This window comes from Lissotriton helveticus, chromosome 2_1 (genome assembly GCF_964261635.1).
Source record: "Lissotriton helveticus chromosome 2_1, aLisHel1.1, whole genome shotgun sequence".
NCBI classification, from domain to species: Eukaryota; Metazoa; Chordata; class Amphibia; order Caudata; family Salamandridae; genus Lissotriton; species Lissotriton helveticus.
The window spans coordinates 1,620,376,255-1,620,391,646 of NC_136059.1; positions in this window are offsets into that span (position 1 = coordinate 1,620,376,255).

A 15,392-nucleotide genomic window follows, 5' to 3' on the forward strand; every position below is an offset into this window, starting at 1 on the left:
TGCAGTAAGGAACAGGTGCACTGCCTCCCCAGAAGCAAGGAACTGATGCATTGCCTTCCCTGCGACCCTTTTGTTTGTACTGCGTGACACATCCAAGGTACTTTGAGATTAAAGTGTTGCATTTACCATCTACATCGAACTAAGCTGTTTCTACCATTTTAAAGTAATATTCTTGATATTGTATTGTGGATTTTTGTTGTTTGGTCGTGTGTTAAGTCTAGTAAAGATTGCTTATTTTTGTAAACTGGTGTGGTGTCCATTTGTAGTGTTTTCACTATAATACTGTATGTGTTCACAAATGCTTTACACACTGCCTCTGTGTTAAGCCTGTCTGCTCATGCCAAGCTACCAAGGGGGTAAGCAAGGGTTATTTTAGGAGTGTAGCCCTCTTTCCCTGACTAGAATCAAGGGTCCCTATTTGGGTCCCTTGCCAAAACATTGCCAACTAGAGACCCCCATTTCTAACACTTATCTAGTAATAATCGATATAATAAAAACTTGGTGCTTTCTGTAACGATTATGTGGTAAACTTGTATTTCAGAGTGACACGTTAATAGTATATTTTGAAAAATGATAACGTGCAAGTGATGTTATAAAAAGTTTTTTTTAGTAGTACTTAATATTGACATGTAGCCTCTAAAGAAGAATGATAACTGAACTAACCAAGAGATGTCGAAATGCATTTATTAATATTAACTTGTGATTTACAATGACTATAGCACAACAGCGATTCAGCTAAATTTTATATAGGCTGCAAATGCTTTTCTTTCCAGTGCAAGTGTAAAATCATATGAAATAGTCACTTTAGCCACTCTGAGAACGTTTCATGAAGTTTCTTTTCTGTATTAATAAACAAGAGACTCACTTCTTGTTAGGCAACACTTTTGATAGAAATGTAACAATATTATTGAAAACTTAGGAGAAGCACCTGGGAAAGAACAGGCTGTGAGCAAAGTGAAGTTCCACCTACCTCCGAAGAAGGGATGGAAATGTAATATAAATTAAACTTAATAACTCTAATTAATTTGCAAAGGGATTACCTAATTCTTCTGAATTTCTTGGAGATGTATTGATCACCCCCTTAGCAGTCCACTGTGAATGACCTATGGAAACCATATGGACTGATGAAAAGGAAGGATACGTTGTAGGTGTAAACCGTGGAAGTATAATTGCCCCCAAGAAGGAGTCGTCGGGCTTGCTATCATTTTCATTTTCCCTGCCTGACTTGCTGACGGACTAACTCTTGATCTCTTTCTATGCCAAATCTTTGAAATGAACTTTCCTAACTGCAAATCTGAAAACTGCAGTTTTACTGGCTGGTAAAACTGAGCAGGAAATAAACGTTTTGGCTGTAGGGTTAATTGACTCCTTCTGTGGTGACGCAGTGCTGTAGTTCTGACTTGGCCATATCTATATTGAAGCTGGACTATATCTCTCAGCCTTGCTTTGGTTTGTATAATTCGATAAATAAGTCTCAAATTGTTTTAGTTTCTCTCTCTCTCTACAGACAAGCGTCAAATGATTATTATTGCCTGTACTGTATTGTCAGGCTAGTTGTACTAATTTTTTGTAACTAAATATGATTTGGGCTGGGATTTTATGATCTGTCCATTCAAATTGAGGTTTTAGATTAATGTTATTATGGTTTATCTTTATTGCTTTTGTCTCATTCTTTATGCAATTCTTTTGTCCTAAAGTTTTTGTTACAACATCAGAGAAAGATAAAGAAATAGGCTTGAGTTTGGTGATTCTTTATTCCAGGTCCTCATAAGGAATTGTTTCAAGTACTTCAAGTATTCTAGTCCCTGTTAGCTTAACAAAAGATCTACTGCAGGACCGTTATTTATGATAATCAAAATGAAGAGAAAAGAGTTAAGTGGTTTTAAGTAGAAAGACATTGAAATGGGCCTAGTATGAGTCAAATCTGTTTCTGATGAAGAGAAAATTATATGAGCTTTCCGCTGCAACAGTAGTGAAGTCAAGTGCGCCTGCAGCTCTTTCTATTGAACAGATTCTAGCAGCTATTAACACTGACAAAGAGATAATTAAGCTCAAGGAAATTATTACAACACAATCATGGAGGAAGCATACTTGACCTCTTACAGATGATGTTGAGTACCAGAAATTCAAAAATGTGCGTGGAGAACTTTCTGTTATACATGATGGTGTCATACTAAGAGGGGGAAGAATAGTTAACCCTGAAAGCCTGAGGCAGTAAGTTACTGAACAAGCCCACGAAGGACAGCGTGGCATTGCTTCAACTAAAAGAGCCCTCGGGAATCAAGAGTGGTTCCCTCATCTTGTTGAACGAGTTGAAAGGGAGCCTAAAGCTTGTCATTTATGCAACTGCCTATCCCCCAAAATTACTCCACACCCAGTAAACATGTCTGATCTACCAAGCAAGGTTGGGAGAGGATTGCAGTAGCGGCTCCTGGAGGGAGTGCTGATGGTGGTGGGGCTTGGCATGGGAGGGGCAGGGTGGGGGGTAGAAAACTACGGCATATGGCTGAACACAGTTAAGTAATAACTAAATAAGTAAAATGAATTACATTGTGCGTGCTGCATCACAAAGGGTGAAGCAGCGTGCACAATGTAATTTGTTTTATTTATTTAGTTAGTTACTTAACTCTGTTCGGCCGTATGCATAGTTTACAACCCCCCACCCTGCCCCTCCTCTCCCCCACCACGCCCCACTGCCCCACAGCACTCCCTCCAGGAGCAGCTACTGGAGGATTGCTGTTGATTTCTTCGGACATCTCAACAACAGTAGTTGTCGATGAGTACTCAAGTTTTCCACTGGTAGAAGATTTATCATCAACCACACATGACTAAATCATTGAAAGGCTGGATGACATTTTCATATGTGGTGTTTCCTCCAGTCTCAAATCTTACAACAGCCCATCCTTCAATAGCAGAGAGTTCAAAGACTTTCCTAATCTTTTGACCATCAAACATCAGAAAAGTGCACCTACCAGGCCACAGTCAAATGGCATTGTGGATCAATTCATGAGTAAATTGAAAAGGGTGGTTAAATGTGCTGCACTGGAGGGCATGAGCCTAAAATCCGCTCTGTGCCCAGCTCTTCATGCCTATCGTTCCACTACTCAATTTCATGACAGGAGAAAGTCTTGCCACCTTGCTCTTGAGGAGAGCTCTTGGAACGAAGATACCTCAATGGAGCACACGCTGGTTGATAGACTCTGACATAATATGTGTCAATGAAACCTCTCACAAATGCAAAATGAAGGCCTATGCAGACAAGCACTGATATACTTGAGACACAGTTTTTGACACATGGTAGTTGCCCAATGTACTGGAAAACTCATAACCAGAGACTTGTCAATTTTAAGCCTTTGCCTCACTCAATGTTCATCAGCTGCAGACCTCAAGAGTGAGGCAAGTCCACCTAAGTGCCCAAGTGAAGCCGCTGACTGTTCCAGAGATGGTAGATGAAGACCTCCCTCCTCTATCTCGTACAACTAGATCTGGAAGGATGGTGTGAGCTCCTCGATGAGGAGTTGTAATGTGTATATATTTGTTTCTAATTTTTATTTAACCCCTTCCGTGCTCCCGTCGGCCGTTGCCCAACGGGAGCACTCCCTCCCCAGTGCTGCGCACGACCGTTGGCCGTCGCAGCCCCGCCCACCATTTAGAACGCTCGGACTGCAGTTGAAACACCACCGCGGTTAAGGCGTTAACGAAGGGGATAATGTCTTGTCCTGTGTTTATAAAGTTTGTGACATAGAGCGTTCAGTTAATCGTTGCATGCGGAAGAATAAAGATGTGCAAACCAGAACTCTGTGTGTGGCATGGTCTGTTAAGTGCTCCAGGGTTGTGTAGGGCGGTACACAGACCAAAATGTCATATTGCCATTGAAAAGGCTCCGATTTTGTGAATTAGAGCCTTTGCAATCACAAAATCCCTTCATACATCTGGTCCTATATTTAGTGCATCTCATGCAGCCAAGATTGGCATTTCGAAGCAATCAGATTTTATGTACTAAATGTTTTTTTCGTCAGTTAATATGAGCTTGCTTTTAAATCAATGAACGTATTACACACATTAAGCTTAAAAATGAAAATCCAATTCCATTTAAAATGAAAATGTTGCCATTAATAAATATACATGTAATTAGCCTTGTAAAGCAAAGTGCTTCTTGAAGATTTCGAAGCCATTACAAGTATGTATTCCATTTTCTTTTTACAAATTAATTACAGATGTGTTGCTCAAAGAAATATCATCCATCAGTTTTGAAAAGCAATCAGTTAAAGTGCGATCTTTGTTTTAAATTAAAAATGCTGTTTCTGGACTGTTATACATGAACCGTCCAGTGTGACTGCACTCTTGATTGAAGAAAAACGCTGAATTTAAAATGACTATTTACTAAAGCACTGGACAACGATTAATGACAAGAATATGGTAATAATGGGAAAGGATCTGAGATGACGAATGGACTTTAATATATTTTCAATGCTCAGGTGACTTCTCCTGTGTGACACTTCAACAGATGCTCTATGATTAATCAGCGTCAGTTGCAGCAGGCAGCGCTTCCTTGGTTCTCTAAATGTTCACCTAATATGTGCCCCACTTTGGAGCACTGATACATGTGAGGAAGCGCGCCATCGTTAAGTCACTCAGCATCAAATAAGGCACCTCTCATGGCAAGTTTTTCTCTCAGCACGCAGGCAGAATGATTTTATATCAGAATATCGTGGACACAATCTAGAAGATGAAAATATCGACAAGGTAAATGCATTGTGGTATTTATAGATTTACTACTATCAACTGTGGTGGTTGCTCCATCTTAAAAGATTGTACATATGTTATATTAGGTCACAAACAAGCAAAAGCAGAACAGATTGCTTTCCATCAACACAAATCTAATATAAAAAATAAGCCTCACAGTCACCATGATTGTACTATAAAACAAAATAAATGATTTGTTTGGGAAACAATTCCACACATTTTGCCACATTAATCAAATTCAACACAAGTGGTGTTGTTAGACATGGCATAATTGGTGTGGGTTTCCCCTTTATTTTTGCCTCCTGTGTTTTTGCTGTATGTTGGACTTTGTTTTACTGGTCTTGATGCTTTGGGCACTTTGCCACTGCTGTTCAGTGTCAAAGTGCTAGTGCTCCCTTGGTCAATTGTTGTTATGGATTAGTGATTCCATGACTGGCATATTTGATTTACTAGTCAGTCCCTAGTACAGTGCACTGTGTGTGCCCAGGGCCTGTAAATCAAATGCCGCTAGCGGGTTTGCGTTTTAAGCAACAATATCTCAACCAGATTCAATTGGAGAGACAAATATACGTGCATGTAGAAGACATGTATTGTAAAGTGCATATTTAATTTTTTATCTAATCTTGGGCAGGAGCTGCCTATGACCTAACTAATTCAGCTGCCTATGACTTAACTCAATTCTGGAATAGAATACAAGTCATGATATAGCTCCAGATCTTTCTGTTCAGTTGTTGCCAGAGCCTGTGTCTGTTGGGTGGATGAGCTGTTATTTCCATGTAACTTCAAGAATAAATCTTCATTTCAACTTACAAGAATCTTCTGCATCATTTCTTATGAAAACTCACTTTTTAACAACATTACAAGGTAGCGAAAGAAGGAGAGACACCCAATATCATTTTGGAGAAGTGCACGTAGCATCATATATTGAATTCACACTTTATACAGGACAGTTGTAACAGAACTGTTGGCATAAAATGCGGAGGCAACCCAAGGGGGCTTTGTGCACTTGGTGCTCGTGAAACAAAGAGTGACGGCGCGAGTGACAGGTGGGAAAACACAGCGAAGGACGCAAGGTGACAAGGTGACAAAAAATATATACAAAAGCAATGGATCGTCGTCAATGAATGGAGAACAGATAGTCGTTTGTGAACCACAGTTGAAAGTGGCCGTGAGTTGCGCTGTATGCTGGGTTGACGGCGTTTCGATCCTATCAAGTCAAGATTATCATCAGGACCGGGTTGCCAATTTGTAAAGTGCTGTGTGGGAGAGGAGAGGGAAAAATGAGGGTCCCAGCCGGGGAGAAGGCAAAAGAGGAGCTAGCGCGGTGTGTCTGGGAGCAGAGGTGGACAGGGGGAAGGGGTATGAATGAAGCACTGGGAGGCTGAGGGCACGGTGGGGTGAGACTGAAGGATGGGCTGGGGAGGGTAGAGCAAGAGGGGGGAACAAGGCCGATTGGATCGAAGGGAACCCAGGGGTGGGGGAAACAGGGGGGTTCTGTTGGATTGAGTTTTGCCGGGGGGTGAAGGACAGGAGTCATGAGTACGGGGGACCGTGAGTGATATGATGACCCAAGATAGTGAATTTTACTAGGGGTTGGAGGGTGGTGGAGGGGAAGCGACATGAAGTTGGAGCTACAGAGGTGTTAGAGGGCTGTCTAGTGGTTTGAAGGGTGCGGGGTTTACAAGGCCGGGGGCATGTGACGTGGTATAGGGATGGCGAAGGACTAAGGAGGGTGGGGATGGGGTGGGTAGGTCACTGGGAGAGGTCAGGGGGCAGGGCAGAAGAACGGGAAAAGGAGAGGGAAGAAGCGGTGTGGCCAGGTGGCTGTCAAAACTTACCTGTGGGCAATAAGTAGTACACTCGGAGGTCGGGTAGTATCCAGTATTGGTCGCGGAAACTTGATCCTGTGTTCCTAAGGAGTGAGAAAAGGGGAGTTGGAACAGGTGGGAGTGGGAGCTGCGGAGGGGGAGCAAGGTGCATGAGGCGAGCAAAGTCATGAATTGTTAGATGGCTGAGAACGAAACCGATGTTGGGCGGAGGCGCTTTGTCGGAGCCCCGAACTGCTGTGTGCCTCCAGCCTGGTCAATGAGGAGTAGGGGCAGGGTCGGACCACTGATCCACAGCCGGGGTCCTCGAGTGGGTACCTGGAGCGACGAAAAAGAAGCAGGGTTGTCAAGGGACCGGTAACGCGGGCTCCGTGAATGAAGAGCAAGGTTAGAGCAGCGTGGTACTCGGCTTACCTAAAATGAGGAATATGTATGCCACTAAGTAAATCCAGGGGCCGTTGGGTGGCTGCCGAGACTTGCTACTTGACTGCAGTCACGCCCGGTATTCAGATGAAGTGGCAAGGAGGTTGCGTTGTGTAAAGTCTCAGGGGGGGAGTGACCTAGGAGGAGGGGTGGTGCAGGTTGGTAAGGAGGGGCGGGGCAAGTGGTGACGCACTTCAGAAAGGTGGTAATGAAAGAGGGACTTGGCGTCAGTGCTGGGTGCACTCCAATCAAGTCTGGAAAGGTTGCGCATATAATAAAGGACACAAATGGCTGTCAAGTGAAATATGGATTCCTGGATCGAAGTGGCATATTTCGAAACATTTCAGAATTGTAATTTAAAAAGAAACATTTTATCAGAATTATAATTATAAGCATACAATTCGGATTTCGGTAAAAGTACATTGTGGCATATAAAGACGTTTTCCAACAATATGACTATGTGCATAATATTTAAGGGTTAAAAAACTACATTATAACAATATGTATTTACGAGGTTCATCGCTTGTAGACAGAGGCCACCGCGGAACGATAGGTGTCAATTTTGAGACCCTGGAAAGTGGCGAAGCAGGCCTGTATGAGAGAAATATGTATTTAATCTAAAAAAGGGGGCGGAAGGAGGAACAGATAGTAGGGTGGGCTGATGCCCAGGGTGTCAAAAGTGGCAGCAGTATGGAGGAAGCCTGCCTGTCTTAGGTGAATCAGCAATGGCCATCTAGCGCAGTTAGTGGGGGGGGGGCCAAGGCTGGGAGCCAGGAACAATCTAGTGTGATAAGTGGAGGTGTCATACTTATATTGTACTGTTCCATTCGTCAAGCGTGTTTAACCCCTGATTTGCTGAATTGCAGAGTGTGATCCATTTACATTCCCTGCGGTTCAATAGGCTCTGTAGATTGCCGTCTCTGATGGATAGTGATGGTTGTTCAATCACTTGCCACGACATTTCAAGTTCAGTGTGGTTCTTTGCAATGTAGTGTGATACTAGTGGTGCGGTCAGGACCTTGCAATGGATTCTGCTCTTATGTTGTATTATCCTTTGCTTGACCATTTGGGGGATCTGACCAATGTACACCAGGTCGCAAGGAAAGTGGATGGCATAGATCACATTCTGGGATTTGCTGTTGGTGAAGGTTTTGAGGGGGTAGGTCTTGTTGTTGATCTTGAATTCCTTTGTATTGGTAGTGAGAATGCAAACAATACAAGATTGGCACCTGTAGTGTCCGATCATCTGTTCTTTATTCATTGATGACGAACCTTTGCTTTTGTATATATTGTTCTTCACCTTGCGTCCTTCGCTGTGTTTTCCCACCTGTCACTAACGTCCAGCTGCACCACCCCTCCTCCTAGGACACGCCCCTGCTGAGACTTTACACAACGCAACCTCCTCGCCACTTCATCTGAATACCGGGCGTGACTGCAGTCAAGTAGCAAGACTCGGCATCCACCCAACGGCCCCTGGATTTACTCAGTGGCATACATATTCCTCATTTTAGGTAAGCCGAGTACCATGCTGCTCTAACCTTGCTGCTCATTCACGGAGCCCGCGTTAGCGGTCCCCCTTGTGTTGCCATCACATTTTATGCCAACAGTGCTGTTACAACTGTCCTGTATAAAGTGTGAATGCAATGCATGATGATACGTGCACTTTTCCAAAATGATATCGGGAGTCTCTCCTTCTTTTGCTACCTTGTAATGTCTTGTACATGCACGTATATTTGCCTCTCTCATTGAATCCGGTTGAGATATTGTTGCTTAAAACATATATATACCCGGATCTCAATCTGGTCTATGCGTTATACTCCTGTTGCTCTCTACTAGCTAGAGGGCTTACAGCACTGACTGATTCACCCACACAAGCAGCCTTTCAAATGTAACTCAGACCTGCCACTGCGGTGTCTGTGTGCAGTCTAGTATTGCCATGTCGACCTGGCAAGTGCACCCACTTGCCAGACCTTAACTTTCTTTTTCTTACATGTTAGTCACCCCTAAGGTAGGCCCAAGGTACCCCCGAGGGCAGGGAGCAGTGTATGTGAAAGGTAGGACCTGCCATGATGTGTGTAGCATGCCCTGATAGTGAAATACCGCCAACTGCATTTTCACAATTGCAAGGCTATCTCTCCCCATAGGATAGAATTAGGAATTTGCTTATAACTTCTTACAACTATATTTGCCCATGGGAGCAAGATAGGAAAATACAATTTGAAATGCCTGAACTCAGTATGTTAAAATGCATCTTTAAGTGAGTGTGATTTTTACATTCTAGGTTTGAAAATACCACTTTTAGAAAGTAGGTATTTCTTACCTAACCATCCTGTGTGCCTATGCTAGGTTTTGTATTGACTGTCTGGCTTTGGAGTTAGAGGAACTGAGGATGTGCATTCTGTTCAGACAGCCACTTGGAGGGTTGAGGTGTGTCCTGCCTTTCCAGGGTGAGTAAGGGCTGGGCTGAATAGACCCGGGCTCCATTCAGAGTAGGGGGAGGAGATTTCTTTCACACCTGAATAGGTCTGGTCAGCCAAGGAGAATGCTGTCTCCACCTCCTGCCAAGAAGCTACACCAGAGAGGACAGAACTGGTATTGGCTGGGCAAAGAGCTTCTCCGCCAGGATTTTACAGTATAAAAAGAGGGGCCCAGACCTTTAGATCACTTTTGGGAATCAAGAGAAACCTTTGCCAAGGAGAAGAGCTGGAGAAATTGAGGAGGAATACTGCCCCTGTGCTGTTTGCTGTCTGGGGTTGGCCTGCAGTGGCTACTTTCTGCCAAGGAATGGGAAAACAACGTTGCTGTTTGCTGTGTCACCTGCTTGAGGAATATCTCCAAGGGCTTGAAGAAGAGCTTGCCTCCTGCTCTGAAGCCTCAGGGACACAAAGACTTCATCCCCAGTGCCCCTGAATTTCCTTGCTGGAGGTTCTGAACTGCCAGGATGTGCCTGTAGCTGTTCTGGGCCTCTGGAGGTTGTTCTGACTGTTGGGAGCTGGAAAAGCAACAATGAAAACCGTGATGCACCCGCACCTGTTTCCAATGCGTTGCCGAAGAAACCATCACAGTGCCTGCCCCTGGCACGAGAAATCGCTGCATGCCACACACAGCATTAAGTGCACCGATCTCCAAAGTATGAGATCACTGCACCGATTCTGGGGCAAGCCCTGCTGTGCGGCTGTAAGAACACACACATCATCTCAGATCATCACTTTGCATCGAGGCACCAAGTCTGTCGCATCGTTGGGAGACGCAGAAAGAAGTCACCTTTCCTGGAGCAAGGAACCAATGCATCACCTTCCCTGAATGGAAGGATCTGACGCTTCACCACCCCTGCAACCCTTTTTGTTTGTGTGACAACCCATCCAAATTACTTTTTGTGTACAGTGTTGCATCTGCAATTTGCTTTGAACTGAACTATTTCTAACATTTGAAAGTCATATTTTTATTACTGTATTGTGGATTTTTGTCATTTTGGTCTTGTTTTGGTTTAGATAAAGATCACTTATTTTTCTAAACTGGTGTGGTGTCCATTTGTAGTGTTTTTACTGTATAGCTGTATGTGTTCTCAAATGCTTTACACACTGCCTCTGAAAAAAAGCCTGTCTGCTCGTGCCAAGCTACCAATGGGGTGAACAGGGGTTATTTTAGAAGTGTATCCCCTTACCCTAACTAGAAGCAAGGGTCCTGTAGTAACGAGGTCCACACGTTAAAGAGTTCAACACCATTTAATAAGTTCAATTCCTCATGGGTGCTCCCTGCTTGACAGGATAGTAATGCCAACATTCCACAGCTGCCTTCAAGTGACAGCACGGGTCATACCAACGGGAGAGAAGCGGGAGGGGGGAACAGGGAGAAGAGGGAGGAACCAAGTAACAAGTTACAACACATCATCCTCCCTAGGGAGACAATAGGGGAAAAAACAGGGGCATATGTGAGGGGAGCGGAGTGGATAGAAGAGAGAGAGCGAGAGAGAGAAAGAGAGAAAGAAGGAGAAAGAAAGACAGAAACAAGAAAAGAGAAGATAACTGTGACTACACAAAGAGGCCTAAAGGCGGGTCCAGCAAGGAGGACCGCAGCCCCTGTACGAACCTGGGACATAGAGAAAGAAGAACCAAAGGCCTCTGCCAAAGTTTTGGCAGAGAGCCACTTAAATCAGAAGACAGTCAGTGTGAGGGCGGGGTGGAGGGGATCAGGAACAGGGAAGAATCCTGAGCCTCTAACTACTCTTCCCCTCCCTTTCCTATCAACCGTGAGAATACTATGAATCCCCAGGATATCCCGGTTGAATCTGAAAGTGAAGAGTAAAGTGTGAGATGAACACCCACAAAATCCGTCCACCCCGAGCCCCTAAAATACTAACACGAAACAGTAAGGCTAGAAACAACTAATTATACAAGTGTGTGTCCTCAAGGAAATAATGTAGACACTGGTAGAACATAACTAGCTCTTAATCATGTACCGGGGGGCAACCCTTTCGGCTTCTAGATAAACTCAGTTAATATTTCACATGTGGTACTACTGTAAACAAGGGTTATTAGTTCTGTGATGGCCACCCCAAAGTCAAAGTTATAATAATCCTCCGTTCCAATATTACCCAGGAGAATTGCTGTTAAAAAAGAGTTACAAGTTCTGTGATGGCCAACCAAAAGTCCAGGACATAACCAAAGTGGAACACAGATTTCCCTGGCGGATGCTGAAGCGTAGATGATTCTTAGAATACCTGCTTTTCCGCTTTGCCAGTAAGCCACCAGACAGTTTCTAAGTTTTACCTCGAGGAGGAGCGTTGCACCTTGTGGTGTGCCTATTTACCTTCCTCCACAGTCTCCTCTAAACTTCCCCAAAAACCTGGGAAGACTTTACAATTATGCTCAAGGCTACTCTCCAACGTATCTTAACCATCCATGCGGGTGAGGGATCAAAACTTTAAGACCTTCTCCTTGGGTAGTTTCCTGGACCAGACCGCACTGCGTCTGCGCCTTGTGACCACACAGACCTCATACACCTTATCATAGTCGTTGTCTGGTCTGGACCATCTTCCCCCTTCGGATCTCTTTCCATACTCAGCACCTGAACCTCTGGTCATGGGTTGACACCATGTAACTTCATGCCACTCTCTCCAAAAGTTGTGTCGAATAGGCTTACACTTTTCCTCCTTAAGTCTTTTGGTTGGGGTAACTTTACATTTTCCATTACTACTAAACTCATTTTCATTTTTTCTAACTTCCTCACTTTCTTCCTTCACATATTTCATGCTTATATTTTCCCTCCTTTCAAGTCCTTTATAAATACCATGTTTGACTTTGTGTTTGTCCATAACTACCTTTTCTCTCCATTCCACTCTCCAAGCAGTTCCTTTCCATGCCACCTCACCCTCATATGGTGGTTTTCTTTCTTTTAACCGCTCAAACCAGGCTAATTGTGTACTGTTGATTTTCACCAGATCACTACCGAGTTCATTGTTTTTTAGATATATCATCCATCTTAATACCTTTTGTTCCACCCCTCTCAGATGGGAGAGTTGATTTTCTGTGTTGTAAATCTTTTCCTTTGCACTTCTTTTCCTGTGTGACACAGAATCAGCGACCATAATAATTTCACTTCCTCCAAAGTTGATATTACGCACAGGGTTAACTTTACTCATGTTCATCTCCACTTTTCCATCCTTGTCATCCCTGATAACTTCATATCTTTGTACATCACAAGACATCACTTGCATATAATGAACCCTAATACCTTCCATAACTCCTTCACCTACATTCCTTCCAGCTCCCTCTTGGTCATTCTTTTCAATGTTAATGTAGACATCTTCTCCTCCTGCTCCTAATCTATTCAACAATATTTCCACCTTGACACTGGGGAGTAATGATTGTTCCTCATTTTCTATAGTATCTAACAAATTACGAAAATCTTCCTTCCACTTTTCCTTTGTATTTGTAGTAATACCATCCCTTCCAAGAAATGGCTCCAGTGGCGATGAGTTATACCTCTTGTCCTCTTGTTCAGTGTCTTTAAAATATCCACTGCTGTTTTATCATCATTGTGTCTGTGTGCTTAGGCGCCGGGAAACCCTTTTTGGGTAGCTGTTTGCGCCATATAAGTTCAAAAAATAAATAAATAAATAAATTCATTTCCATGTAAATTTCACTGTATAACCAGATGAATATAACACAACAAGAAGATTTCTATGGGTACTATGTTACTAGCGATACACGCAATAGGTGAAAAGAGAAGGGAAGCTAAATACTCTTTAGTCCATCCAGTGCGATGGCGTGATTGCTCCAGAGCACAGTTGTAATTCACCTTAAATAGCTCCAAAAGTAGATTACTCAAAAACTGCTTTGCGCCGTTACCCGTGTGAGCTGACAACAGGTAGATTTCACAGTTAGATTCATCCCACGTTTTTTTCTTTTTTTTCCCTAGAAAGTGGCTATTTTATACTTCTAGACGCTTGTTAAATCAAAATTCTTTCCAATCGTAAGTGACAGTTCTTAAGAAATGCGCATCACCTCACGGCGCGCTGCCTCAGATCAATTTCATACGCTGCACCAGGGGTATGCTGTACACCCTGTTATACTCACTTTCTTCATGAAATGTGCATCACCTCATGGCGCGCTGCCTCAGATCAATTTCATACGCTGCACCAGGGGTTTGCTGTACACCCTGTTATACTCACTTTCTTCATGAAATGTGCATCACCTCACGGCGCGCTGCCTCAGATCAATTTCATACGCTGCACCAGGGGTATGCTGTACACCCTGTTATACTCACTTTCTTCATGAAATGTGCATCACCTCACGGCGCGCTGCCTCAGATCAATTTCATACGCTGCACCAGGGGTATGCTGTACACCCTGTTATACTCACTTTCTTCATGAAATGTGCATCACCTCACGGCGCGCTGCCTCAAATCACTTACATACGCTGCACCAGGGGTTTGCTGTACACCCTGTTATTCTCAATTTCTTCACGCAGCATAAGTACGCCTCCTTATATGTTTCAAACGCGGGAACAGGGGTTTGCAGCACACCCTGTCCCGCTCCCTTCTCCTCTCACGGTTTCAATGGCTTCCCAAACACACTTGCACCACTGCTGTGTTTTTACAACTGGGATACAGCCTTCAGGAGTTTTTTTTCCTTAAACGCTTATACCAACATGCCCGGTTTCACAGAGGCTGTTCCTTACTCGCATCTGATAATACTTTGTTTAGAAAAAATTAGCTTCCAAATACAGTCACTCACTCATGCTTAAATAGCTTGACGCTTTGCCTCGGGTCAGTTTCCACTGCGATGTCAGAGATTTGACACGGTTCCCTGCTCAGAACACTTCACTTCCGACAGCTTCAAAAGACTAACCTCCTTGACTTGCGCTGAACCTCTTGTTCTCCGACCTGATTCTTGCTTTCACTTGTAAAAGCCATCATACACCTTGGCACCTCATCTCAACGATTCCTCACTTGGGTAGTTCACCAATATGCCGTTATTTACTCCGTTCAAATTACGACCAGCCTCCTTTCACCTCAGAAAATGACCGGCTCTTCACGCAGGAAGACTCGCTTTAATGCTGAAAATGGCCAGACGGTGGCAGTGCCGTTCAGGTTTGCACTGTAGATTTGAGGAGAATTTCATAAAATGTGACAGAACTTTGGCTGCAATCATGAAAACTGAGGTGAATTAAATTTCTAACGCAAAATTCGCCGATCCACCTCAATATCACTTGCGGAAACAGAGGACACTTGGAACCCTTGCCTTGCTCATACTTCAACTCAGTCACCAAGGCTCAAATTGTACAGTTCACAAAACGGCGTAAACGATTCCAAATCCGTTCCCCGCTCCGCTCAGCTCTCCTTACTAAGCTGAAACTGCTCACCTCGAGAACTTTCACAATTAACTTGGCTCTTGCTCCTCTCACCATTTCATTTCCACCCGGACTTTCGCCTTTTTTCCAGAGCTCGTTTTTCCAAGTCAGACACCCAGGCTCATATTTTCGACTTCAAAGCACGGCGATGGCGAACACTCCTCATGAACTTACGCTGCTCAACTCATGAACATTAGCCTTTACCGAAGCTCATAAACTCGGGTATTTCACCTCTTCACTATCACAATTGCAAGAGCGCCCGAGATAAATCATCGAATAATTTCTTTTTTCCTTGTTCAAGCTCACAAATTCCAGGGGAGAGCACCCCACTGACCCTGGCTCAGCTCCGTTTCCGTCGTCGCCAAAATGTAGTAACGAGGTCCACACGTTAAAGAGTTCAACACCATTTAATAAGTTCAATTCCTCATGGGTGCTCCCTGCTTGACAGGATAGTAATGCCAACATTCCACAGCTGCCTTCAAGTGACAGCACGGGTCATACCAACGGGAGAGAAGCGGGAGGGGGGAACAGGGAGAAGAGGGAG